Source organism: Lithobates pipiens, unplaced genomic scaffold (genome assembly GCF_037356315.1).
Source record: "Lithobates pipiens isolate NorthernLeopardFrog02 unplaced genomic scaffold, aLitPip1_a1.2 Scaffold_16, whole genome shotgun sequence".
In the NCBI taxonomy this organism is placed as follows: Eukaryota; Metazoa; Chordata; class Amphibia; order Anura; family Ranidae; genus Lithobates; species Lithobates pipiens.
This window is the reverse complement of record NW_027507748.1, coordinates 516914277-516941403: the sequence shown is the minus strand read 5'-3', so window position 1 is coordinate 516941403 and position 27127 is coordinate 516914277. Positions and strand designations below refer to the sequence as shown.

The window sequence follows — 27127 nt, the reverse complement described above, 5'->3', positions numbered from 1 at the left end:
GACTTAAAATAGTGACACTTACCTGTCCAGCGCGCCCGCGATGTCGGCACCCGAAGCCGATCTCTAGATTGTCTTGTCGGGTGCTGCCGCAGCCATCTTGGGTATGGGAATCAGGAAATGGAGCCTTTCGGCTTCATTTCCTGGTTCCCTACTGCGCATGCGCGAATTGCGCTGCACAATAAGGATGGTCCCCGCTGCCTCTGGGATCTGTGTGTTTCCCAGCAGGCAGCGGGGCACTTGCGGAAAGGGGCGGGCACTTGCGGAAAGGGGCGTAATCTACGCCCCTTTCCACAGAGAGCTATCCCGGAAGTGGGTGCAGAATACCTGTACTGTACAGGTATCTGCACCCCCCTCCCCCCTGAAAGGTGCCAATTGTGGCGCCGGAGGGGGGGAGGGTTCCGATGAGCGGAGGTCCACTTTAGGGCGGACCTCCGCTTTAATAAATAAAAATAAAATTACTGTTTATAATAGTATACATTTTTTTTATATACAGATAGAGAAACCGATTTTTTTTTTTTTTTACATAAATATAGATAAATGTACAGGACAGTACAATAGCCATTAACAGTATGCTACCGGTATTAACAAAACTATAATATCTATTGACAGTATGTGGCTTAAACAATGCAAAGGTATATGCATCAGTCTAGTCATAAAAACTGAAACCTAGAACTTGAAATAAAAATATTAGAATACAAGTTAACATTTAAAAAAAAAAAGTAATTCTAAAGAAAACCAGTTAGCAAGGTATTGTATACATCACTAAAAACATTACATTTAGGATGCTTGTATAGAAAACACCAGAACATATGGCTGTATAATTACTAGAAATAACGTGAACTGGTAATTCTGTACAAGAAAGAAGAAAACCCAATAAATATCAGGCAAACTATCTTTCATCAAGGAAAACATGAATAAACCATTCTGAAAGCATCAATTTAGTATGACTCCCTCTGTAGCAGCATAGGGTCATGATCTTTACTGCTGGGTAGCTTCTCAACATGATCACTAACCATGATCCTTCAATTGTAAATCTTGTGGTTCAACTTGGCAAAAAGGAACAGATAGAAGCTTGGTAGTAACTGGAAGTTCATACCCTTAGGGCTCTTTCACATAGCTCTGTAGCAAAATCGTAGTAAAAACGCATATGCACTTTTACCACAATTTTGCTGTGTTTCAGATTTGTTTCCTGTGCATTTCTGGGTTGCCTGCACCTGTGAAGAATGGACATGACTCAAAAACGCACTAAAAACTCAAATCACAGTTTGTTTTTAAATCAACTTCCATTAATTTCAATAGGAAGCTGCATTTTTAGTGTAGTATTCAAAAAACGCATCAAAGATGCAGCACGTATAGCTTTTCAAAACATACTGCACCTGTAATGCAGTGGTGTGAAGAGTCCCATAGGATTTAAAGGGGAACCCTTTCTTTTACTTTCAAGGTAAATCGCATGAAAAGCACATGAGTGTGAACGGGCCCTTAATGATGGTTGCTACTACTAACAGGATATATTCATTGGTACCATAACTTTACCAATATACTGGACCTTTCAGTCATCCATCTATTGAAGTTGTAGGACATCTGCTACAATTGGAGCAGATGGGCAGAAAGGGTAGGCATAGTCAGGCAGTGATGGGTGCCTGCCTAAGCTCCATCTTTTCTATTAACAATACCCCCCCCGCAGAACATAATTGTGGGAGAGATGGTAGGTAATCAGGAGAGGGAGATTTCAAGGAAAGCGGGAGCCAACAGCACAAGGGACACATTGGATTAATAGTAAAGAATGACCCTTGTGCTATTTTTTATTTTTTTTTTCATTTTGATCAAACTTTGGCTTTAATTAAAAAAAAATATATAATAATAATGCTCTGCACAGCTACAATGTGCATTACAGATAGGAAGAGGTGAGCATATGGTGACCAGTTTTCCTTCCATCACATAGCTCTCTGTTGTGCTAAACAGAGAGGACTCCATGGGGTACTGCAGACTGCATACCCTGGCCCGTATTCTTTAAAAGTCATTCGGTAATTTAATAATACATCATTGTAATCTACACTTGTCATGCAGACTGCTGGTATATACAACACTCAATGAAATCTAACTTCCTGATTGCATACTTTGCTCACTTCCATTCTCAGAAACCTGCACTGAATTACAAGCCCCATTGAGGCATGTCCTGCAATAGGATATTCATTTTTTTGTTCACTTCTAAAAAGATACAAATGACAAAGCTTTTCTCAATGCCCCACTGAAATTTAGGCAGGTGGTCATAATGTAGCCTGCCACCCTTCTAATCATTGAGAAATCAGTTTGAGAAAGGGCACAGTGAAGCAAAAAGCAATTTCAGTATATACAACCATACATTTTCAGGAAAGATTGCAAAAAATCATGCTGCCTACAGTTTACTTAGAAGTGAGTGTCATCTTCTCAGCAAAACAGACATAAATATATATATATATAACATTATTTTAAAGGATTGTCTCAGTAAAGAAACCTATAGGCTATGCTTCCTGTCAGTCACCCACAATTAGAGGTTTAGCGAAAACAAGTGCCACGTATACACGACCGGACTTTCCGGCAGAAAAGGTCCAACAGTCTTCCAAACGAACGGACTTGCCCACACACGGAAGTCCGTCGGTTTTGAACGTGATGACGTACGACGGGACTAGAAAAGGAAGTTCAATAACCAGTAGCCAATAGCTGCCCTTGCTTCGTACTTGGTTAGTCGGAACTGCATACAGATGAATGGTTTTCCCGATAGGAATTGAGTCCGTCAGACAGATTTAAAACATGTTCTATTTCTAGGTCCGTCTGAATTTTTTAAAGAAAAACGATCAGATCATACCACACACAATCGGACTATCGGACCTATTCTGCCGGAAAGTCTGGTCATGTGTACACGACATAAGACACATTTGTTGATGTCTTCCTAATACAAACAGTCCAATATTAATTATTACACAAAAAATTAAAATATTAAGCTGTAATATTATACTTTTTTTTTTTTCAAATGAAACAAGCAATCAAATTAATTATTGTTGAAAGTGATGGAAACTAAAGTCTAAGGAAATTAGCAAGCAACAGTTGATAATGTAGTCATTAAATCAGCATGTAGCTTATGGGATCAGATTTCATGCTTCTTTTGCTGTAGCTGCTCTGTGAGATAACAGAGGAGCATGAGGAAGACAATTTTAATTTGCATAATTAAAAAATAAAAATAGGCATTGGCTACAGTTGTATAATTAAAATATACTGTAGAGGAGAGACACAGAGCCATTTGTCAACACGTGTTAAGGCCTTTGCAAGCATGTAAGACAGTTTTGCAGAAGTGGAGAGCCCACGATCTAATGGAGATCACTGTTTCTAGCTTGCAGCTGGACTATCTGACACTCATTGAACATTAACACATACACACCTATTTAATCAATCTTAAAGGGTTTAACAATCCCAATTTTCCTATAGCATGCAAACATGTGGAGCCAGAGTCACAAGCTAGATTTCCATTTAAACATCATTCACAGAGTTTAATCTGGTTAGTTTTCACTAAAGCCCCATACACGCTATTAGATTTTCTGCTGATTTTTTCCTTCAGATTTACCAAAACCATGTAACCATGCAAGGGCCTGCCTGATTGCAAAATTGATACAAATTGAAACTCCTAAGGTTAGACCTCATATTATATAGTTTTGGTAAATCTGAAGGAAAAAAAAAAAAAATCAGCAGAAAATCTTATAGTGGGTATGGGGCTTTACACTTCTCATTAGAGAAATTCTTGGAATATTTTCTGAGCACCTTAGGCCCTGTTCACATCTGAGCAATGCAAAATCATGGGATTCTGCCCACAACCCCAGATCACACTGAAATTGCAGCAAAACATGCAATGTGTTTAGGGTCTATTATTTTATTTTTTTTATTATTTCTCTTTATTGAAAATTTTCCTTGGCAGTACAGAACAGGGCCTTTGGGGCAAACCTCGGCCAACCGATGCACAGTCATGTGCATAACATAGTACTACTAACAAATTATCATCTAAAAGATACATATAGGATTTTGATATGAGAGGTTCGACCAGGCCTTCAGTTTACACCAATGCAGCACTATAAGTTAAGATTGCTAAAGTCCTGGGTATTGGAAGAGATATTGATTCCTAGATATTTAATGGTACTTGTCCATTGTAGAGGTGAAGCAGGATCACTCAGCTTCTTTGACCCGGGATCTATGGGCAGAATAAGTGATTTTCTCCAGTTGGTTCAGAGGCCAGAAAGAGTCACAAAGCGGTCCAGAAGCTGGAGCGCCCCGGAAAGAGAGGGACCAGGGTCCCGGATGAAGAGGATTAAATCATCCATCCACAATGTTAGTTTCTCGGCCACCAAACCAACCTGTATTCCAGACACCACGCTCGATCTCTGTAAGGCCTCAGCCAAAGGCTCCAGGGTCTATTAATTCTTAACGGCACAGTAAACATGGTTAGCCGACACGCCTTTTGCCATGCTCCGCTCCATGCCTGAAAAGGTAAGGGAGCTTTTTTGTTGCGCATAGTGCAACCTATTCAAGTGAATGGCCTAAAACACGCTAAACTTACGCAAAGAGATGCAAGCAGAAAGACTCAGATAGCAATGAACTAAAATCTGTCACATAATATAGTCAATCTACAAGTGGTTCTAAAGTCTTTAACCACTTCCTGAGCTATAGCTGAATGACAGCTACAGCGTGGGCTGCTGGGAGGATTCCGAAATGCGGGGCATGCTCTGTGATCGCAGAGTCTATGAGACTCGGCTGATCACAGATCAGAGTAAGGGGCCGATCCCTGCCCCTTACCACATGATCAGCTGTCAGCCAATGACAGCTGATCACGTGATTTAAACAGAAGATGGGTAATATTTTTTCCCCCCTCGCGCTGATAACGTGAGGGGAAAAACAAGAGGCAATCGCTGGCTTCTGTCAGAGGGACATCGGTCCAAAGAGCCACCACTGCTTTATCTGTGCCCACCAGTGCCACCTATCAGTACCCACCAGTGCCGCCTATCAGTGCTGCCCATAAGTGCCATCTATCAGTGCCATCTCTCAGTGCCCATCAGTGCAGCCTCATCAGCACACACCAATGAAGGAGGGAAGTTAACTGTTTTTCAAATTTTAAAACAAACTATGAAACTTTTTAATTTTTTTCAAAATTTTCGTTTTTTTTTTTTTAGCAAAAAATAAACTCAAGAGTGAATAAATACCACCAAATACCACGTATCATCCAAGTCACAAAGCTGTGTGTCAGCAATAGTCCAAATATGTGACTGGGTGTTGTTATTATAAATAAGATGTACTATTCAGTGATGTTATTCATATAAAATAAAAATAAAAAAATATCCTGGATTATGGTCTCACAGAACTCTCACCTTATGGCTATATAATAACTTGCATTAACAAATAATTGATGTTATGCTGATACTTCTGACAGGGTCTTGTTTGGACTGATGTATACTGCAAGTGAAGCCAATAATATTTATCCCTTTTAAATTCCTCCACACGTGTCCTGAAACACTCCGGTATCGCCACAGCATTAATAGGGGAAGAAAGGGAGAAAAAAAAAGCCTCTGCTAGTGCAGTATGTTAAAAAAAAAGGCTTGGATATATTTATTAAGTGCCTTAAGTGGACTCTTACATTGTAACAGTTTAAAAAAAAGCAAAGTGGAAAAACAATATGTATGTGGCATTCTCAGCGCCCTCTCATCTCCTCCTCATGTACATCTCCGGCCACTCCTACAAATAACATAACTGAATAGTATCTCCTATTTATAATAGCAACACCCAGTCAAATATTTGAAGTATTGCTGACACACAGCTTTGTGACTTACAGGATACGTCCTCTTAGCTCTTTATAGACTATTGTGTCAAAACACTCAGACTATCCAAACATTTGATAATATTTATATTTTTTAATCCATTCATTTTTTATCTGCTGATTTATATTTGCTGTCATTCATGTGATTAGACCTATTGCCACCTTTTATCACTATCTGCATATGACACTTTAGTTAACATCCATCATTATATGATATCTCTAGAACTTTACACTATGGTCACTTTTTACTGTTATTTATTTGCACTTCACTTATTGATATTTAGTTGCACTGCGACACTTTATTGATATTTAATTACACTGTGACACTTTACTTATTTGATTATTATTGTTGCTTATTTTCATGAATAACATATTATTGCATAATTGCGCACATTTTTAGAGAATTTATTTCTCTTATTCAAGTGATTTTTTTCACATTGCGCGAAATCACTTTACTTGTACATGTATCAAGAAGTATCTCTTTAACACCCCTTTCACACCAGGGCGTTTTGCAGGCGCTATAGCGTTAGAAATAGCGCCTGCAATCCGCCCTAAAGAAGCTGCACCAGTGTGTGTAGTGTGAAAGCCCCGAGGGCTTTCACACTACAGCGGTGCGCTGGCAGGACGTCAGAAAAAAAGTCCTGCCAGCAGCTTCTTTGGAGCGGTGAAGGAGCGGTGTGTTTACCGCTCCTCCCCTTCGAAATCAATGGGGCAGTGCTGAAATGCGCCGCAAATCCGGCGGTAAAACGCCGCTAAAAATAGCGACGCAAATGGCGGTGTGGTGTGAAAGGGGTCTAAATATTTTACATTGCTCTTTTGGGAATTATTTTTTTATATGGTCTAAAAATCCTTCAACAACAAAATACTGCAAAATATAGATCATAAAAAGGATTTTTTTTAACATGATCTGTGTCTGTATACAAGGAATCCACTTATTACAGATTTCATCTGTGGAGTACATTGGCAAGTCACCGATATCTTCACTTGACCTGCTCAGAATCTCGTAAATGGGAGTCATTACCTACAGCTTTTTATGTACTTATTCATATACTGTATGAATGGCTGTGTTAACATCACACACATTTATTCATATGCAAAGAAGTGGACAACGCAATGGGGAACTGAAGCCTACTTATAAATGACAAAGCCTTCTCCCAGAATGCTAAGGGGTGACAGTGGCTGTGTGCAAATCAAACAGCCATTGACATTTGGGGAGTGCCTAGGCAGTGTGTAGACCGATTAGTGGTCTTTACATAATGGTTAGGGTTTAAATTTTTTTTTAAGCATTCAATTACCATAGATAGCTTTTTTATCTATTCTGACTTGTAGTGGTGCAAGACAACATTAGAGAGCAATTTTGTCAAATGTAAAATTAGCAATTTAGCTACAAAATCTCTGATCATACATACTCTGCATTAGTGCCAGTGAGAAGGCAGCAGTATTTCATATCAGAACTCGAGACACCTGGAAAAACTTGCCAAATGAGATCAAATAGCAAGGAACTAGCAGCGGATAAATGTACCATATACTATCCCAGCATGAATTCATTTTTTCTCAGGTTCCTCTATGTTGCGCTACAAAAAAAGGGGAAAAGGGCGCAAGAGTCTGAAAAAGCAAGAAAGTGTACTAGATTGAATAACTATTTATTGAATACGTATGACAAAAAAAAAAAAGAAACACACAGTAGGAAAGGCACTCACAATGTAATGGCAAGACACAGACAGTATTGGCCCAATGGAGTGTAGATGTGGGAACCCCAGCAGAAGTAATTGGAGGCTGCTGGCTACAACAGCTTATTGTAGCCGCTCACATATAATTGCTTTGCAGAGTTCACTTGAGAGTGATCGTCCCTGGATGTAGAACCAATTAGCTCTGGGGGGCAGCCCCATCTAAAGCAATGGGATGATGCTGGCTCCCACAGCTGCTTGCATATAATTGCTTTGCAGAGATCACCCTTGAGTTATTGGCCCTGGATTCAGACCAGGGGCCAGGGCCAATCACTTACAGGTGATCACTGCAAAGAGGTTACATATGAGCAGCCACAATTAGCTGCGGGGTGGCAGCCTCCCCTTATTTTCAATGGGGTTGCCTCCCAGAGCTAATCTCTGGGACCCCCTGCTGGAGTTCTTGTATCTGCAAGCTGCTGCAGCCAATTCACAAGTGTGACGTTTTTTTTTTTTTTCACTTCAACCCAGCAGGCTGAATAATAATAATAACAAATATATATACAGATCAAAGTACTGAACTAACACAAGAAATGTTAGTATGGCGATCTCCCTCACTGAGCTATTGTGTTCTGACTGTCCCCTGCCAGAACACACTGATCATCACTTGTTTTCCAGCATGCACATTTGAAGGATGCCAGTTTTGAGACTGGCTTCTGTCAGACAGGGAGCTGTACAAACAGTGTGAGTACCCAGCATTAGTCACAGTCCACTGGAATTACTGCTGGTACATCTGTTATCTGAATCATGCATGTATAAGCCATCTGCTAGCATGCAGAGCCTTGCAATGAGCTGGTCTCTATGCTTCAGTGAAGAAGCCATCAGTACTTCTTCCTCAATGCTCTTAGGGTCCACAATCATTGATAGAATGGGTTTTGGGGAGTCCCTCTCCTTTCTCAGGGCAACCACAGTAGTAGCATACTTCTGAGATAAGCACAAATGGCTGCCAGATTAACCCCTGCATAACCAAGGTTAAATGGGGAAAGTAACCACCAACACTAACAGTGGATTAGTAAGATCGGCATCCAATAAACTCAGCATATACTGTATTAAAACTCTAGTTAAGGGAAACTGGGGTTTACAAGCCAATATTATTAATGGCCCAATACACTGATAGGTCAGATCTGGATGGAGATAAGCACAATTAAAAGCAGCATACTTTGATTATAACCACTGAAGCAGAATGATAAACATACGTCAAAATGCTTTATTAACAGCATCAGACAGATTCTGTAATGGAGGTTCAGGTAGTCTTAAGAGGCCATGGAAACCTATACACAAATGACTGAGAGCACGTTCACACTGAGGGCGGTTTTTGAAATTTTGCAAGTTCATCTTAACTCACACAATTTCAAACCAATATTTCAGTCTGGCTTCAGGGCGATTTGAGACATATATGTGGGATCATACACAGATGTATATTGAAATTACCCCAAAGTCACCAAAAGTAGCACAGAAACTACTTTTGGGAATCAGTGCGGTGCCACAAAGTCAGTGTCACAATTTGGACGGTGTCATTGCTGGCAGTAGGCTCCGATTTGTCATGTGATTTGACATGAACATGGGCTAAGCACTTTTTTAGGTGGAGGATTTTGCTCCATTACATCGTCAGTGTCTGTGAGAAAAAAAAAGTGGCAGTAAAGATTGAGTGGATATCTTGGAAAAATGTCACAATATGACCCGTGTGGAGAAAGAAGCACTCTAAAAAAAGATATTTCACATTAGTCAGTTTACAAACCTTCACATAAAAATACTTTTTAACATTTCATTAGACACCTCCAATTATACGTTAAAGGAGTGCTAACCTGGTAAGTAGCCTTTTTGAACCAACTTTTACTTCTAACAAGAGATAACCGTGTGCAACTTGATTAAAAATACCACAGCACTTATTGCTTGAGGAATTTGCATTGATAATGCAAGAGAATCCCTTATACAAAATATCCAGTGTGATGCTTATACACATAAAAATACAGCACAGCAAATCATATAATGCATTCAATAAATGGAGTTGGCCTTTGGGTACTTTATGAATTTTGTTTGTAAAAGGACAAACATATCCGTCAGAATGGGTTAATGTAATTGAAATAAGTAAAAAAAAAAAAAATATTTATTTATCTATCTTAGATTCAAATTCCCATGTCTGAAAACTGTATCTCAGATAGATTAAGGGTTAACAGAAAAGTGTATTTTTTTTTTCTCTTGGCTAAAATGTTGGAAGTATTGATGCATGCTCAACAGGGAACTCTGTAACCCAAGTGTTAGGGAAATAATGAGTTTGCAAAATTTATTGCCAGCTAAGAACCTGCAAGAAATCGTTACTATCATGCAATCACAGTGTTGGATCAATATGCTGCTTTGTGCATGCAAGGGGAAAAAAGTGATACAAATGGGATTAGGTCTATCACAAATTATACCTGAGGAAACAAAAAACAAACTGTTGAAATTGTATGGAATTATACACTGAATTCTGATCCTACAGGTTAAGGAAGTTGTATTAGTATATAAGAATGAAAAATATTACTCATGGCAACTGGAATATTGATAACACAAAAATGAAAGAAAAGATATGGATAGTTTGAGATAAGCACAGATATAGGATGTCTGAGTTACCAGTACCATCTATTTCTACTAGTACAGTACAGGACACAGGTAGTCTTCAAAACATGGGTTATATACTACCTTTGCCAAATAGTTTATGCAGAGGAGACCTGAATAATACACTTGGTAAAGAAAGGCATATGTGTAGGCACATACTATTGTAAGGGGAAAAAAAAAAAAAAAAAACTTAGCGTGTCTATTCATCAGTCATGGTGAAAGTGTTTCCATGACAAGAAGGGGGATTATTAAACTCAACAAATCATTCCAGAAATGTTTTCCTTTATATACAGTAGGATGCAGAATAGGACCAACACAACAATGTGCACCAGATTTAGGGAACACAGGCAGTTCATCGAACAAGGCAATAGTGACTACAGCATACCACACTATTTCTCCATTATAAAAAAAAAAAAAAAAAAAAAATCTAACAGATCTTGCACTTTTTGTTATTGCTGCTATTCCTGCCAATATGTCTAAACAGGAGTAACTCTTAAAATTAACCACTTCAGCCCCGTACCATTTGGCTGGCCAAAGACCGGAGCACTTTTTGCAATTCGGCGCTGCGTTGCTTTAACAGACAATTGCGCGGTCGTGCGATGTGGCTCACAAACAAAATTGACATTCTTTTTTCCCCACAAATAGAGCTTTCTTTTGGTGGCATTTGATCACCTCCGCAGTTTTTATTTTTTGCGCTATAAACAAAAAAAAATAGTGACCATTTTGAAAAAAAAAAACACACCATTTTTTATTTTTTGCTATAATAAATATCCCCAAAAAATATATATATATTTTTTTTTAATCACTTTAGGCCAATACATATTCTTCTACATATTTTTGGTAAAAATAAAAATAAAAAATGAAATAAGCGTATATTGATTGGTTTGCACAAAAGTTATAGCATCTACAAAATAGGGGATAGTTTTATGACATTTTTATTAATATATGTTTTTTTTTTTACTAGTAATGGCGGCAATCCGCAATTTTTATTATGACTGCGACATTATGGCAGACATGTTGGACAATTTTGATAAATTTTTGGGATCAATGGCATTAATGCAGCGATCAGTGCGATTAAAAATGCATTGATTACTGTAAAAACGGCACTGGCAGTAAATGGGTTAACACTAAGGAGCAGTGAAGGGGTTAAAGTGCGTCCTAGGAAGTGTTCTAACTGAAAAGAGATGTGAACTGTGTGGGGAAACTAAAAGATCCTCTGTTCATACTCTGTATGAACAGAGGATCTGTCAGTTCTCCCCTCAGAGAACCGGAAACTGTGTGTTTACACCATGTTCCCCGAGCGATCGCAGGAGCCTGCTGGTGATCGAGACCGACGGGCACTCGCATCGGCTCAGGGGCGAGTGGGGGGCGCACGTGTGCACCCCCTAGTGGCTTGTTCCTGAGCTAGGCTGTGTGCATCGATTGACACACAGAGTGCAGCTTGGCCACACCCCTAGGATTTGATTGACACACACTTTTTATGTAACCCTTGAGATGTCAGGGTAGAGGGAGATGGAGTTGTAAACTCAAGGTTGTTGATGAACCTGACAAACCAGCGTATGATGTCGCTGATATGCAAATGCAGGAGTCTGGCAATTAAGGCCTGTGGTTATGCTTCAGTAGGAGGCAGTTTGGATTGTGTACAGTGTGCCTTTTCAACGACAAAGAAGCTGAACAAATGTTGTGTGCCAAAGTTAGAGCAGATCACTCCGGGAAGCAGAGGAATCAGATTTTGTTGCTTCTCATCCTACCTTCCAAATTGCCAATCTTGGTCTTTTGATCAACTGGCACTTCCAGGGCTATTTTAAGATCAGAAGATAGAAGGCCTAGCATTTCACTGATTTGATGTTTTGTCAATTGTTCTCTTGTAGTCTGGTTTTGCATAACCCATTTAAAAAAGAAGAGATCACTTCTTACATATTCAATTTGTGTGGTTAGCATTGTTGGATTGCCACCCTACGTTGCAATAATGATGGCTGTAGAGCAGGTATAGGCAACCTTTGAGCGATGGAGATCCGCCTAAACATGGGAGAAAGCAAAGATCACCAGGCACAGTGCCTTATTTTTAAGCACCATTTACATTTGGTCATAGCAGGCAGAAAAGAGTGTTTCTGTAAATGTGTGATGCACTTGCGGTGATATTATTACCTCACATGTGGGTAGAAGCTGTGTATTTATCGCACGTGAAAAAACATCCACAAAATGCACAAAAATATGCATGAATGGTATAACTCCAAAAACGCGCTAAAAATACAAAAGGGGTGACAAGGTAGCATTGCTTAAGTGTGAATGGGGCCTTAAAGAGGAAGTAAACCCTAATGGGTTTACTTCCTCTTTCATTCCCTGCAAAGGCAAAGCATAATGGACTACTATGCATCGCATAGTAGCCCATTATGTGTCACTTACCTGACACAGGAGCCAGCGATGTCACCGCTGTCCCCTGTAGTCCGGCGCATCCATCTTTTCGGTGGGGTCTCGCAGCTCCGCCGCTGTCATTCGGCGGAGCCGCGATGACGTCACCCCCGCGCATGCGCACGGGAGCCGACACGTGCGGCAGCTCCATTATTGGAAATGCCGCGCTCAGTGCGCCGCTGTCTACGGCGCATGCGCCGTAGACAGCGGTGCCTGTCTTCGGGCAAATATCTCCTAAACCGAATAGGTTTAGGAGATATTTCTTGGACCTACAGGTAAGCCTTAATCTAGGCTTACCTGTAGGTCAAAGTGGTTTGTAAGGGTTTACAACCACTTTAAGGAAGCTAACCTAGCAATGCATAGCTCAAAGTTTACAGGTCAGTGGTATGCAATGCAGGGTTCACAAGTCAGTGGTACACAGTGCAGAGTTCACAGGTTAGCAGTATGCACTGCAGAGTTCAGATGGTGGTTGCCAACATATATAGCCCAATGCAAATCCTGATATGTTCCCTTTGCTCAGCAGCCAGTACCCCCCCCCCCCCCCTTTCATTTGCTTCTGCAGTAAAATGCTTTGTTCTGGCGCTCTGTTTTCCCTGCAATGTGCCCCTTACATCTGTCCCGAGCACCTGCATGGGACCTAGAAAATGGGCAGGACGGCTGTGAGGGGAGAATTTCAGCTCAGGCAGCTGCTTCTATGTGCAGCTCTGCGAAAAGTTCTGACAGTGGATTGGCACTCTAATAGACGAGTAGATTGCGATTGATGACCCCCGCTCTACAGATTCCTGGGTTGATATTGGAGAGGTGGATGTGAAAAGGCTCAGGTTTCCCTTTCTGTATTGTATGGCTCTTAGGCAGTGAAGCTATAGGAGCCAATGTTATTTCTGAAGGGTGATCTGTGTAATCTTCTGCTTCAAGGTCTGAGGCCTTCTGGGAGTCATTTTGAGCTGTATCACAAATAAAAAGCAAGCTTGTAAATCAGAGTTTTCAGTGTATTATGACCTATTTCAACCATGTTTGTGATCTGTTGTGTTCCTCCTGATATCCCTTTTTAAAACAGCGTGGGTATACCATAGGATACAAGCAAAATTAAGGGTATAACAGCAATATTGATTAGAAACCCGAGACTAGCATTTTGATTTCTAAGTGTGAATGTTTCTTTTTATTGGGGTTTTAGTTTTCAGTCTACCATAAGAAAATAACCAATTTGTTGCTTTGTTTTGTACACAGCCTACAGGCCAAGTTCAGCCTTGGTGATCTGTCAGCCCTGCACTGTCTAAATATATAGACTTGGCAAGAAACATACAAGTGTTATGTATTCCTTACAAACTTCAGTTCTGGAGACATGAGGCTTCAGAATCCAGCAAGCTTACAGTGTTCTACTGAGGGCAGTGGAAATTATTATTGATAAAACTGTATATTGCTTGAAGCATGCTGTAAGAAGCTGTCACACCATCAGACAATATCCTCTTTTTGACACATTAAAACTTGTATCATTTTATCTGTCTAAAAGAGGCTCTGTCGCCTTCATTGATGTGATAATAAACCGTTACTGTCATGACTTTTATTTTATTCCCAAACTCCCTTCATTGCATAGTTTTGAGGCAAAATATTCATATACTATTTAAGAAAAAGGGAGAAGGCCATATTTCCCTCTATAGGTAAAGAAAAATCGGTCTCAAACAAAGGGGTATGTACAAAACACACAGATCTTAAAAAAAAAAAAAAAAAATGTAAAAGTAAAAATAAATATTTTAACTGTACTATAACTCTTCTGTAGAGGTGGTGAAATATTGGGAAACACAACATAATTACCTGATGCAGAAATCTAGTTTCCTGAAGTAAGATCTAAGTAAACCTGTCCATAAAGAGGTATGGGGGTCTGCCATTGCTGATCTAATTTACGAGGCGCTACTTCCAGGCTGTTACACTGATACACTTAGGCAGGCCATAAACAATTCAAATGGTGTATGGGCAGGCTGAATGTACCAAGTTGATTGAGCGTGGGTACAACCAGCATGGCAGGTTTTACCTGCGATTATCGCTTGCAGCTTTTATACCTGCTAGCAATAGACACTTGTCTTTTCCTCAGCCCTCCCTCCATCGGTAGAAGACTATGGCCCGTCAAGAGGGATTTCTGCATCAGCACTGTCTGTGTTGTTGGGGGAATCGATATATACATACAATTATTACACAAAGTAATTATTTCCTCTTCCTTTTTTGAGTAAACATATTTTAGGAATGGACTCTTGCCACTGCTATGAATAGGGTGTTTCAGGTCAAATGAATACATTGCCAAATAGGGTGGAAGTCACCCACTTTTCTAGCAAACTGCCACACCATAATCAATTTATTATTCATCCACATTAATAAGTCTTTAATAAACCAAACTGTCTGTGAAATTAAAATTGCTATATATATATATATATATATATATATATATATATATATATATATATATATATATCTATATATAGATAGATATATCTATAGTTATACACTCTGGCTTTTATTGCTGGAATATAGTGATATTCGACACAGTGTATAGTATACAGCAGTGGTCATTAACCCTGTCCTCAGGACCCACTAACAGGCTAGATTTTAAGTATTACCTTGGGGGAGATGCAGACTAGAATACCACAGTCACTGAGCAGTAAATTATATCCCATGTGATGTATTTCAGTTATCTTGCAAACCTGACCTGTTAGTGGGCCCTGAGGACAGGGTTGATGACCACTGGTATAGAATACAATATACTTCCTTTAGCCCTGAGGGAGACCCCCTTTTGGGGAGAGAGGGGGTGACAGGATTTTTTTTTGACCCTGGGGCTGCAATGTTGGGCAATCTTTCCCCCCCCCCCCTTTAAAAAGGCTTGGGGATGGGGCCTTGCCTCCTATGCATCGGCATCGTGGTTTCATGCCTCGCTCAGTGCGTCATCACATTTGAGCATGGGGTGGATCCCACCCCCCCATCTAGTTAAGGCTGGGACTTGCTTGGTTCCGCAGCAAATTCATATGCTACTGATGAAGCCAAAGCTTGTCGCTATTCCCTGCAGCATTGGGGGGGTTCATGATGTTGGTGGGGACCCGTCCTTCACTGGAGATAAGAGTGGCTCGGGCTGGCCATTCCACAATGGTCATTCACATGAGAGGGATCACAGGCATGCCAACATCCACAGAATCATACACATAAAGTAAGAGATGCTCATTTATATTACAACACTTTTCAGGTCTTTTTTGTAACACATTATATTTCCCCATCATTATGGAGTGCACATAGTTATCAAAGGGTGGGCTTGGACTTGATTTCATTTTGGATACATGCACACACAGCTTTTTTAGTAGCAGTCCTTGTAGTTAGCACACGTCAGTTCACTGCAGCAATCACACACCATATATATCACCTTCATTTAGCCACTGGTAGAGGTTCACCTTATCAACATTTCATTCATCTCACATGGTCTCATTTACATATCCCTGCAGAGCAGTGTGGGTTGTCAAGCACACACAAGATTCACATGGTTGTGGATATGGTCGCATGGTCTTCACGTGACTGCTGTTCCCAGTTTGGATGGGATTCCTCACCTAAGCCCCGGGGGAGATCATCATGCCTATCGCCCGGTCCTCCCTTGGATATAGGTTTGGCATCGCTATTGGACCATTTTGTAAGTTATAGAGCCCCCTTTTTTTTTGACTGATGGTTCTCTTTTTAAAGTGTATCCTTTAACCACTTGGGTACCGCGCTATTGCCGAATGACGGCATTAGCGCGGACCTAGATTTCCAGGACTACGTCTATTGACGTCGTCCTGGTTACGAGCGGCGCGCTCTGTGATCGGCGAGTCCGTGAGACTCGCCTGATCACCGATCCGTGTAAGGGGTCGATCCCGACCCCTTATCACGTGATCAGCTGTCAGCCAATGACAGCTGATCATGTGATAGAACGGAGCCGGTAATCGGCTATTATTCCTCCTCGCGCTGACAGCGCGAGGAGAGAAAAAAAAAGCCGATCACCGGCGGCCGTGATCGGGACATCAGTCCCGATCACGGCCATCAATACATGGGACCACCTGCCACCTGCCTGTGCCCACCTGCCTCCCGCAGTGCCATCCTGAAATTAAATAAAAGCAAAAGTAAGTGCCCCCGTCAGTGCCCCCCGTCAGTGCCCATAGTGCCCACAGTGCCACCCACAGTGCCACCCAATCTGCTCAAAGGTGCTGCACCCCAGTGCCGCCCATCAGTGCCCAGCAGTGCCGCCCATCAGTGCCCAGCAGTGCCACCTATCAGAGCCACCTATCAGTGCCACCTATCAGTGCCCATCAGTCCCATCTATCTGTGGTACCTATCAGTGCCCATCCGTGCCACCCATCCGTGCCACTTATCTGTGCCACCCATCCGTGCCATCTTATCTGTGCCCATCTTTGCCCATCAGTGCCGCCTTATCTGTGCCCATCGGTGCCGCCTTATCTGTGCCTATTAGTGCCGCCTTAACTATGCCTATCAGTGCCCACAAGTGCAGCCTATCAGTGCCCACCAATGCAGCCTATCAGTGCCCACCAATGCAGCCTATCAGTGCCCACCAATGCAGCCTATCAGTGCCCACCAATGCAGCCTATCAGTGCCCACCAATGCAGCCCATCAGTGCCCACCAATGCAGCCTATCAGTGCCGCCTTATCAGCGCACTTCAATGAAGGAGAAAAATGACCCGTTTGCAAAATTTTATAACAAACTATTAAAACATGATTTATTTTTTTATTTTTTTGCATCTTTTTTTGTTTGTTTAGCAAAAAATAAAACTCCGAGCTGTAACTAAATACCACCAAAAGAAAGCTCTATTTGTGGGAAAAAAATGATAGAAATTTCATTTGGGTACAGTGTTGTATGCCCGCGCAATTGTCATTCAAAGTGCATCAGCGCTGAAAGCTGAAAATTGGTCTGGGACTGAGGGGGGTTTAAGTGCCCAGTAAGCAAGTGGTTAATTATAGATATGTTATTGATTTAATTCCAGAGCATTTTACTCCTGATGAGTGGCGTGAGTCATGAAACATGTGTCAAATACACTTTGAACTGATGCCCAGACAAGCTGGCTCACTAAGAGCAATTTCTTATGTTTATTATTAATGGGTGAGTGATCTATGAAATTGTACTGCTAATCATGTTGTAGTTTACTTTTGTATAATAATTGTGTATACAAGTGAACTGTTATTTACAGTATATCATGTCTTTTCCCAAAGATTACTGATACTTTTTAACTTGATTTGGAATTAACCACTTCGCGCCCACCCTATAGCCGAAAGACGGCTACAGAGCGGACGCTAACTACCGGGAGGCCGTCCCTGGACGTCGTCCTGTTTACTCCCTCCTTGCGCGCCGCCGCGGGTGCGCATCAGGGAAGTTCTGTGCTGGCCGTGTCCCCCGGACACAGCCAGTCACAGATCGCTGTAAAGTGCCAATCACAGCGGCCGTTTACAGCGTGATCGGCATGCCCAATGAGAGATGATCTCATATGTAAACATATGAGATCATCTCTCATCGCCGCTCTCCCTCCTCACACAGACAGCGTGTGAAGAGGGAGAGATGAACCACGGTGAGATCTCACAGCGGTTAGTGTAAAAAATAAAGTGCCCATCTGAGCCCACTGCCATCTGCCCCCACTGCCACCTGTCATCAGTGCCACCTGTCCCCAGTGCCACGTATAAGTGCCGTCTGTCATCAGTGCCACATAGTGCTATCTGTCATCAGTGCCATGTGTCATAAGTGCCACATAGTGCCATCTGTCATCAATACCATATCAGTGTCACGTGTCATTAGTGCCAAATGTCATCAGTGCCACGTGCCATCTGTTATCAGTGTCACGTGTCATCAATGCCAGGTATCAGTGCCATCTGTCATCAGTGTCACGTGTCATCAGTGCCACATATTAGTGCCATCTGTCATCAGTGCCACATATTAGGGCCACGTCAGTGTCATCTGTCATCAGTGCCACATATTAGTGCCACCTGTCAGTGTCCCATGTCATCAGTGCCATGTATTAGTGGCATCTGTCATCAGTGCCATGTATTAGTGCCACATATCAGTGCCAGCTGTCATCAGTGCCACGTCTGTATCACGTGTCATTGTCCTGGTGCTCCAGGGCCTTCAAAAGTGTAATAGGTAGTCAACAAGTTAGATGTGTAATTTATGCTCCTAGAACACGTGACGGTGCTCCCTGCATGTTGGGTCTCTCTATGTGGCCAGGCTGTGGAAAAGTCCCACACATGTGGTATCGTAATACTCAGGAGTAGCAGAATTTATTTTGGGGCATTATTTGTAGTATAGTGTATATTTGGAAACTTCTGCGCTCTATGGGAAATAGAAAAGTAACTAATGGAAAAAAGCTGCAATCACTAAATGAGTTGTCTCTCACCACTAAGAAAATGAAATAAAGGATGTGATGCGCTGATTTCCAACCATACAATGATCGCGATAGGCCACAGGTATGCGATTATCAAATAAAGTGCAACTGTGCATAAATTAATCAAGTGATGCTTCTGTGCATATATAACAGTAATAACTAGTGCATAAAACCATAAGGTGACTCTATGTGCAAACAAACGCAGATTTGTCATATAGACCAAAATACATATATGAAGTGTGTAAACTTAATTACAAAATGTATATAGTGAAGCAAAGACAAATTCTGGGTATACGTTAAAGTGATAACTGGTGCAAAGACCATAAAGTGACTGTATGTGCAAAAAAACGTAAGTTTGTCATACAAACCAAAAAATTTAAAAAGTGAATGCTACTTATCAAAAAGTGTATAAAATGGAGCACAAACAGGTAAAGAAAAAAATAAAATATTCAATTCAAGTGGCCGGCGTGATTGAAGGTAAATGTCCCATACACAGTCAGATCATGCAATCCGGTGAATACACTAAGTAAAATGTGCAGCGTGCTGGGCAAATAATCCATCCGTGATGATCCGTGCAAAAAAGCAAATATAATGCAATTACCTCACTGCTGTGAGTGAACAGCAATATAGATGATGAACACCAGGATGATTGCAAAAAACGGCTGTGTAACACAATCTTTAGGAGACTTCTCTCACTTCCTCGTGAATGGCAGGTAAACTCAAAAAAATAGATTAAGAGGGACCGCCATAGTGTAGTATTTAAAACATAGAAGTTTTATTAAACAGGTTTAAAAACTACTCACAAACGAAGCTGATAAAAACACATCTGACAGACAGCATTGAAGTAAGACCGGATATGGACGTCACTTCCGGGTTCCTACGCGTTACGTCCCAGTTGAAGTCTCCAAGACGTAACGCGTAGGAACCCGGAAGTGACGTCCATATCCGGTCTTACTTCAATGCTGTCTGTCAGATGTGTTTTTATCAGCTTCGTTTGTGAGTAGTTTTTAAACCTGTTTAATAAAACTTCTATGTTTTAAATACTACACTATGGCGGTCCCTCTTAATCTATTTTTTTGAGTTTACCTGCCATTCACGAGGAAGTGAGAGAAGTCTCCTAAAGATTGTGTTACACAGCCGTTTTTTGCAATCATCCTGGTGTTCATCATCTATATTGCTGTTCACTCACAGCAGTGAGGTAATTGCATTATATTTGCTTTTTTGCACGGATCATCACGGATGGATTAATTGCCCAGCACGCTGCACGTTTTACTTAGTGTATTCACCGGATTGCATGATCTGACTGTGTATGGGACATTTACCTTCAATCACGCCGGCCACTTGAATTGAATATTTTATTTTTTTCTTTACCTGTTCGTGCTCCATTTTATACACTTTTTGATAAGTAACATTCACTTTTTAAATTTTTTGGTTTGTATGACAAACTTACGTTTTTTTGCACATACAGTCACTTTATGGTCTTTGCACCAGTTATCACTTTAACGTATACCCAGAATTTGTCTTTGCTTCACTATATACATTTTGTAATTAAGTTTACACACTTCATATATGTATTTTGGTCTATATGACAAATCTGCGTTTGTTTGCACATAGAGTCACCTTATGGTTTTATGCACTAGTTATTACTGTTATATATGCGAAGAAGCATCACTTGATTAATTTATGCACAGTTGCACTTTATTTGATAATCGCATACCTGTGGCCTATCGCGATCATTGTATGGTTGGAAATCAGCGCATCACATCCTTTATTTCATTTATTTGTAGTATACACATGCCACGTGAGAGAAATAACCTATTACAATGACAATTTTGTGGAATAAATTCAAATGAAATAAAAAAATCTTCATTTTGCAAAGAATTGTGGGGGAAAAAAATGACATCATCAAAAAGCTCACCATGCCTCTTACTAAATACCTTGGAATCATTTGGGGGGTATTTTTACTTTCCTGGTTTGTTCGGGTCACAAGAAATGAGATAGACCACCAAGTACATCAGATGTGATCAATTTTGTGCGATTCACACCACAGCTTGTGGACTCTCTAACTTTCACAAAGACCAAATAATATCCACTCAATTGGGTTATTTTTATCAAAGATATGCAGCAGTATAAATTGTGGCCAAAATTTATGAAGAAAAAATAATAATTTGAAATTTTTCACAGAAACAAACAAAAATTTTTTATTTTTTTTTATTTTCCGTCTTTTTTCATTTATAGTGCAAAAAAGAAAAAACCCAGAGGTGATCAAACACCACCAAAAGAAAGCATATTTGTGGGAAAAAAGGACAAAAATTTCATTTGGATACAGTGTTGCATGACTGAGTAATTGGCATTCAAAGTGTGAGAGCGCAGAAAGCTGAAAATTGGTCTGGGCAGGAGGGGTGTTTAAGTGCCCAGTAGGCAAGTGGTTAATAAACAATTTTATGACTAATATAAAACTATATATTTATTCAGTGACATGCCTCATATACAGTCCCATTCTTTCCTCTTCCTTTCTTGTTTAAACATATATTATGGATGGATGTTTGTCACTGCTATGATTAGGTTGTTTTAGGTCACATTATTACAATACAACATTTTCTATCTTTTTTGTTTGGCCCCAAGAGTTTACATTTTTGAAGCATACCGGTCAGTGTGAAGGCCAGTTGAGCCTCTCTGTTTATAATGATACATTTATTTTAGGGTCTGTTCAAAACGATGCTCTATGTGTGCAAACCTGTTAACCAACTACAAGAAACGTCTTACCTCTGTGCTGGCCAACAACGGTTTATCAACCAGGTGCCGTCATGTTTTGCTTGGGGATCAAATACTGATTTTACTCACTGAACTGCATTTATAACATTTGTATCATGTGTTTTTTTTTCTGGATTTTTGGTTGATATATTGACTGTGTCATTTAACCACTTACAGACCGGACTATTTTGCTGGTCAAAGACCAGACCACTTTTTGCGTTCCGGCACTGCGTCGCTTTAACTGACAATTGCGCGGTCATGCGACGTGGCTCCCAAACAAAATTGATGTCCTTTTTTTCCCACAAATAGAGCTTTCTTTTGGTGGTATTTGATCACCTCTGCAGTTTTTATTTTTTGCGCTATAAACAAAAATAGAGCGACAATTTTGAAATTTTTACTTTTTGTTATAATAAATATCCCCCCAAAAGTATATAAAAAAACATTTTTTTCCCCTCAGTTTAGGCCGATACGTATTCTTCTACATATTTTTGATTAAAAAAATTGCAATAAGCGATTATTTATTGGTTTGCGCAAAAGTTATAGCGTTTACAAAATAGGGATAGTTTTATGACATTTTTATTAATAATTTATATTTATTTTTTTACTAGTAATGGCGGCAATCAGCGATTTTTATTGTGACTGCGACATTGCAGCAGGCACATCGGACATTTTTGGGACCATTGTCATTTACACAGTAATCACTGCTATATAAATGCAGTGATTCCTGTATAAATGACACTGGCAGTGAAGGGGTTAACCAGTGGTTGGCAGTGTAGGGGTTAAGTGTTCCTAGGGGTGTGTTACTAACTGTGGAGGGGCTGGGCTTTCATTTAGTGAACACTGATCTCTGCTCCAATCACATGGAGCAGAGATCAGCATCACTAGTTGCTAGGCAGAATGGGGAAATGCTGTTTACACGGCATTTCCTCCATTCAGCCGTCCTGTGAGACGATCGCGGGTATGCCCGCGGAGATTGAGTCCGCAGGACCCGCGACCAAACTCACGGGGGTCCCGACCGGCACGCGAGCGCGCCACCGGCGGCGCGCTCACGATGGCAGGGCGGCATTGAAGATTGGACAAACCTGTACGCCAATATGCCTGCCCGTGCTATTCTGCCGAAGTACATTGGCGTGCACTGGTCGGGAACCGGTTAAAAAACACCTATGATCAAAATATAGACCCTTAATTTCTTTGTAAGTGGGCAAACTTACAAAATCTGCAGGGAATCAAATAATTATTTTCCACATCGTACATGCAAGTCTGACATTAGGCTTTTGCAGTATAGTACCAGTCTTCTTAACAAGTAGCAGCGTGTTTACAATGATGTATGAATAACCAAAGCTGAATCCAAGGTCATTGCAGAAGGATATAGAGACCACCAACCAATCAAATCATTTAAAATATTTAGGTGCCATTATTAAATTATCCTACACAAAGATATTTTCTTTGCTCTGATTATGTCATTGTCAGCAGTGTTCATTAAATTCAATTTCCTTTTATAAACTAGCACCATACATACACTTTTGCAAGAGTGCAACCTATGAATTGTTGCCATTTCCTAGCAGAACAGAAAAACACTGGATATGAGGGCCAGTTCACACCACACGCAGTCCAGTGCGTTTTTTCTGCATTAAAAATGCATGGATAGTAGGTTATATGGTTTCAAAGGCACAGTTCACATAAGTGCATGCAATTCCTGTGTAATCCAGTTCCAGAAAAAAAAAAAAAAACATGCTGCATTTTTACTGCACTGGAACGGGTTAAGGGCCAGTTCACACCATAGAAACTCAGTCCAGATGCGTTTCAGATGCTTTTCTGTATGCACATTTTTGATGTGTTTTTGAGGCAGTGCATTTTTTCCCCTTCTTTTCTCTTAACCTTAAATAGGGACACGTGTGTTCCAGTGCATTTGTGGTGTGTTTCAGTGCAGTCCAGTTTTTGATGCGTTTTACAGTGTTCCAGTACAGTCCAGGACAGGAATAATGCAGCATGTTCAACTTTTTTTTTTCTGGAACTGCAAGCACTAGTATCAACTATGCCATTGAAAACCATATAACCTACTTTACATGCAGAAAACAAATACACTGGACTGCATGTGGTGTGAGCTGGCCCTTAAACACATCAAAAACACACTTGAATGCACCTAAACACACCAACAACGCATTGGTACATACATGTCCTTATTTAAAGAGCATAGTTCCACCCAAAAATGTAACTTCTGCTTTTCAGAATCCCCCCCCCCCCCCTCCGGTGTCACATTTGACACCTTTCGGGGGGGGGGGGGGGAGCAGATACCTGTCGAATCCAGGTATTTGCTCACACCTCCAGGTATAGATAGCCACAGTATCTGAGGGTATATATGCCATGTCTGGCACCTCCTCTGCCCCCCCCTTTCTGGGAGACACACAGGTCCCAGAAGACAGCAGGGAACAGTAATGATCGCGCGGCATGACTCGTGCATGCGCAGTAGGGAACCAGGCTCTGAAGCCACAAGGCTTCACTTCCTGATTCCCTTACTGAAGATGACGGTGCCTCAACCCGAGGGACAGATCGGCTTCAGGTACTCACATAGCGGGCACCCTGGACAGGTAAGTGTTCATATTTTAAAAGTTAACAGCTGCAGTATTTGTAGCAGTTGACTAAAAAAAAAAAAAAAAAAAAAAAAAAAAAGTCAGAACTCCGCTTTAAGGTTAAGAAAAAAAAAAAGGAGAAAAGATGCACTGGACTGCATCAAAAAAGTGCATGCAGAAAAGCATCTGGAACGTATCTGGACTGCGTTTCTGAGGTGTGAACTGGCCCTAAGAGATGTTCATATATATAGAATCTAGATGGAAAGAGAGTATGGTATATGATTTACATGGACCATACGCTGGTATGAATTTTAACTTTCAAGGGTAGTCAAATACATAGTACGAGTACATTTTTACTCCAGCCTATTGCTTATAAACACAGACTTCTGATCCTATCTGATATACTAGAGCCATTCTTAGGCACCGATCACATCTCAGCGTTTTGAAGCTCGAAGCTCCAAAACGCTGGAGTGGGAAAACATTGGATTTTTATAACAGCTTATTTGTAAAATGCTTTTCTTTTGAAGTACATCACGGGACACAGAGCCATAGTAATTACTATGTGGGTTATAGTCCACCTTCAGGTGCTGGACACTGGCACACTCTAAACAGGAAGCTGCCTCTCTATATAACCCCTCCCATAATGGGAGTATCTCAGTTTTGTAGCAAAGCAATACACATCTATACTAGAAAGAGGGACGGGACCTCTGTGTCTTGTGACGTACTTCAAAAGAAAAGGATTTTACAGGTAAGATGTTATAAAAATCCTATTTTATTTAATCGTACATCGCGGGACACAGAGCCATAGTAATTACTATGTGGGATGTTCCAGAGCAATGCCAACTGAGGGGAAGGAGACACAACAAAAGTAGGGCACCATGGGATCAGAAGACTTGCACTGCACCCAAAGGTGACATCCTCATATCTTTTTATATCCACCTGATAGAATCTGGTAAATGTATGGATTTACTCACTTCTTGGGTGTTTTGTCACTTGGCAAAGGAATTTCATACTCACAGATCTTCGTTGGCAATTCACCTAAGGACTTGTATCTATGGATTGATTTTCACTATACTTTCACTTTCTGGGACTCTGCCTTAGTTTTTCACTTTCAGCATTTTTTCACCAAATATTTTTAGTCAATTTAAAGAATTTTTTTTTTTTTTTATAGATGTTTATTATATATGTTTGCTTTCATTGTGCAAATTAATTATATCTTAGCAGAGTGTGTGCTATTAATCTAGCATATTTCTTGATTTTATGTTATATAATTACTCAATGCAAATTTTTCATTCACTAGTGTCTTATCACTTAGCGCTGCACTTATTTTGTATTTGTCACAAATGTATGGATTGAAGACTAAGTTGCAGCCTTGCAGATTTGAGCCATAGAGGCTTGGTGATGCACTGCCCACAAAGCACTAACAGCCCTAGAGGAGTGCGCTTTGATTTGAGAGGGTAGAAATTACAACTTTAAACCATAAGCTTGAACAATTACTTATCAAATCCATTTAGAAATAATAGATTTTGATGCTGCCTGTCCTCTTTTTTAGGACCTTCAGGCAACATGAATAAAACATCAGTTTTCGGAATATGAGCAGTCGCCATTAAGTAGACTTTGACTACTCTCACCAAATCAAGAGAATGTAGTGATTTTTCTTCCATAGAACAGGGTTCTGGAAAAAAAAATGAAGGTAAAGCAATATCCTGGTTTAGAGAAAAAAACTGATACTACCTTTGGTAAAAAGTTAGGATGAGGACGCAATTCTACCTTACCCTTGAAAACAATAAGAATATAGCTCTTTACAAGAAAGAGCAGCCAATTCTGTTTTGTAATGCCAATAAAACTAAATTCAAGTCCCAGGGGTTCAGGGGTGACCTAACCGGAGATTAAGCCGCGTTACCCCCTGAATAAAGTTAGGAACCAAAGAATGCAAAGCAAGCGGTCATTGAAATAATACTGATAAGGCCGAGACCTGTCCTTAGAAAGCACTCAAGGCCAGCTTTATTTCTCACCCCACCTGCAGAGAGTCAATGATTCTACCTTTGACCTATTTCCTGGGGTGCAACCCATGGTTTCACACCAGGAGACATATGCTTCCCAGTAGAGCTGCCACGACGCGTCAACGTAATCGACTACGTCGACTAAGAAAATACGTCAACGTGCGTTCTGGGCGTCGATGCGTCACAGTGGTGGCAGTGCTTAGTATCTAGCGCTGCCCTCCGTGCCGCCGTCACCCTCTCTTCTCCCCCACCGTTCTCCTCTCTTCTCTCCCTCCGTGCCGCCGTCCCTAGGGGTGCAACGGATCGTCACTGATCTGTGATCCGAGCGCACATGCCGCGATCCGCGGTCTCGACCTTAGAAGAGGCCACGGCTTCGGCCTAGCTCCGAAGCGGCGGCCATCTTTCTACACCCAGGTGTTTACAATGTGATCGTTCCGACGGAGCGATCACTTGCAAACAAACCGGTGTCAGGACATGACGCCGGTTTCTCTCTCCCCTCTCTGTACTGATCTGTGCAGTGGAGGGGAGAGGTCGGATGGAAGAAGCCATCCCTCCATACCCAGCCAGCCTAATACTCTGCCAGCCTCTGCAAAGCAATACTCTGCAATGCAAAACAATACTCTGCTGCAAAACAATACAATATTCTGCCCGCCAATACTCTGCCAGCCAATACAGTACAATACTCTGCCCGCCAATACTCTGCCAGCCGATACAGTACAATACTCTGCCCGCCAATACTCTGCCAGCCAATACAATACTCTGCCCACCAATACTCTGCCAGCCAATACAATACTCTGCCAGCCAATACAATACAATACTCTGCTCGCCAATACAATACAATACTCTG

General features: G+C 41.0%; 1 protein-coding gene across 1 annotated transcript in view; it reads right to left on the bottom strand.

Moving 5' to 3' along the window:
* Nucleotides 1–27127, bottom strand: part of DIAPH3 (diaphanous related formin 3) — a 1016686-nt gene that overhangs the window by 274338 nt on the left and 715221 nt on the right. The gene's annotated exons all lie outside the window — the stretch shown is intronic.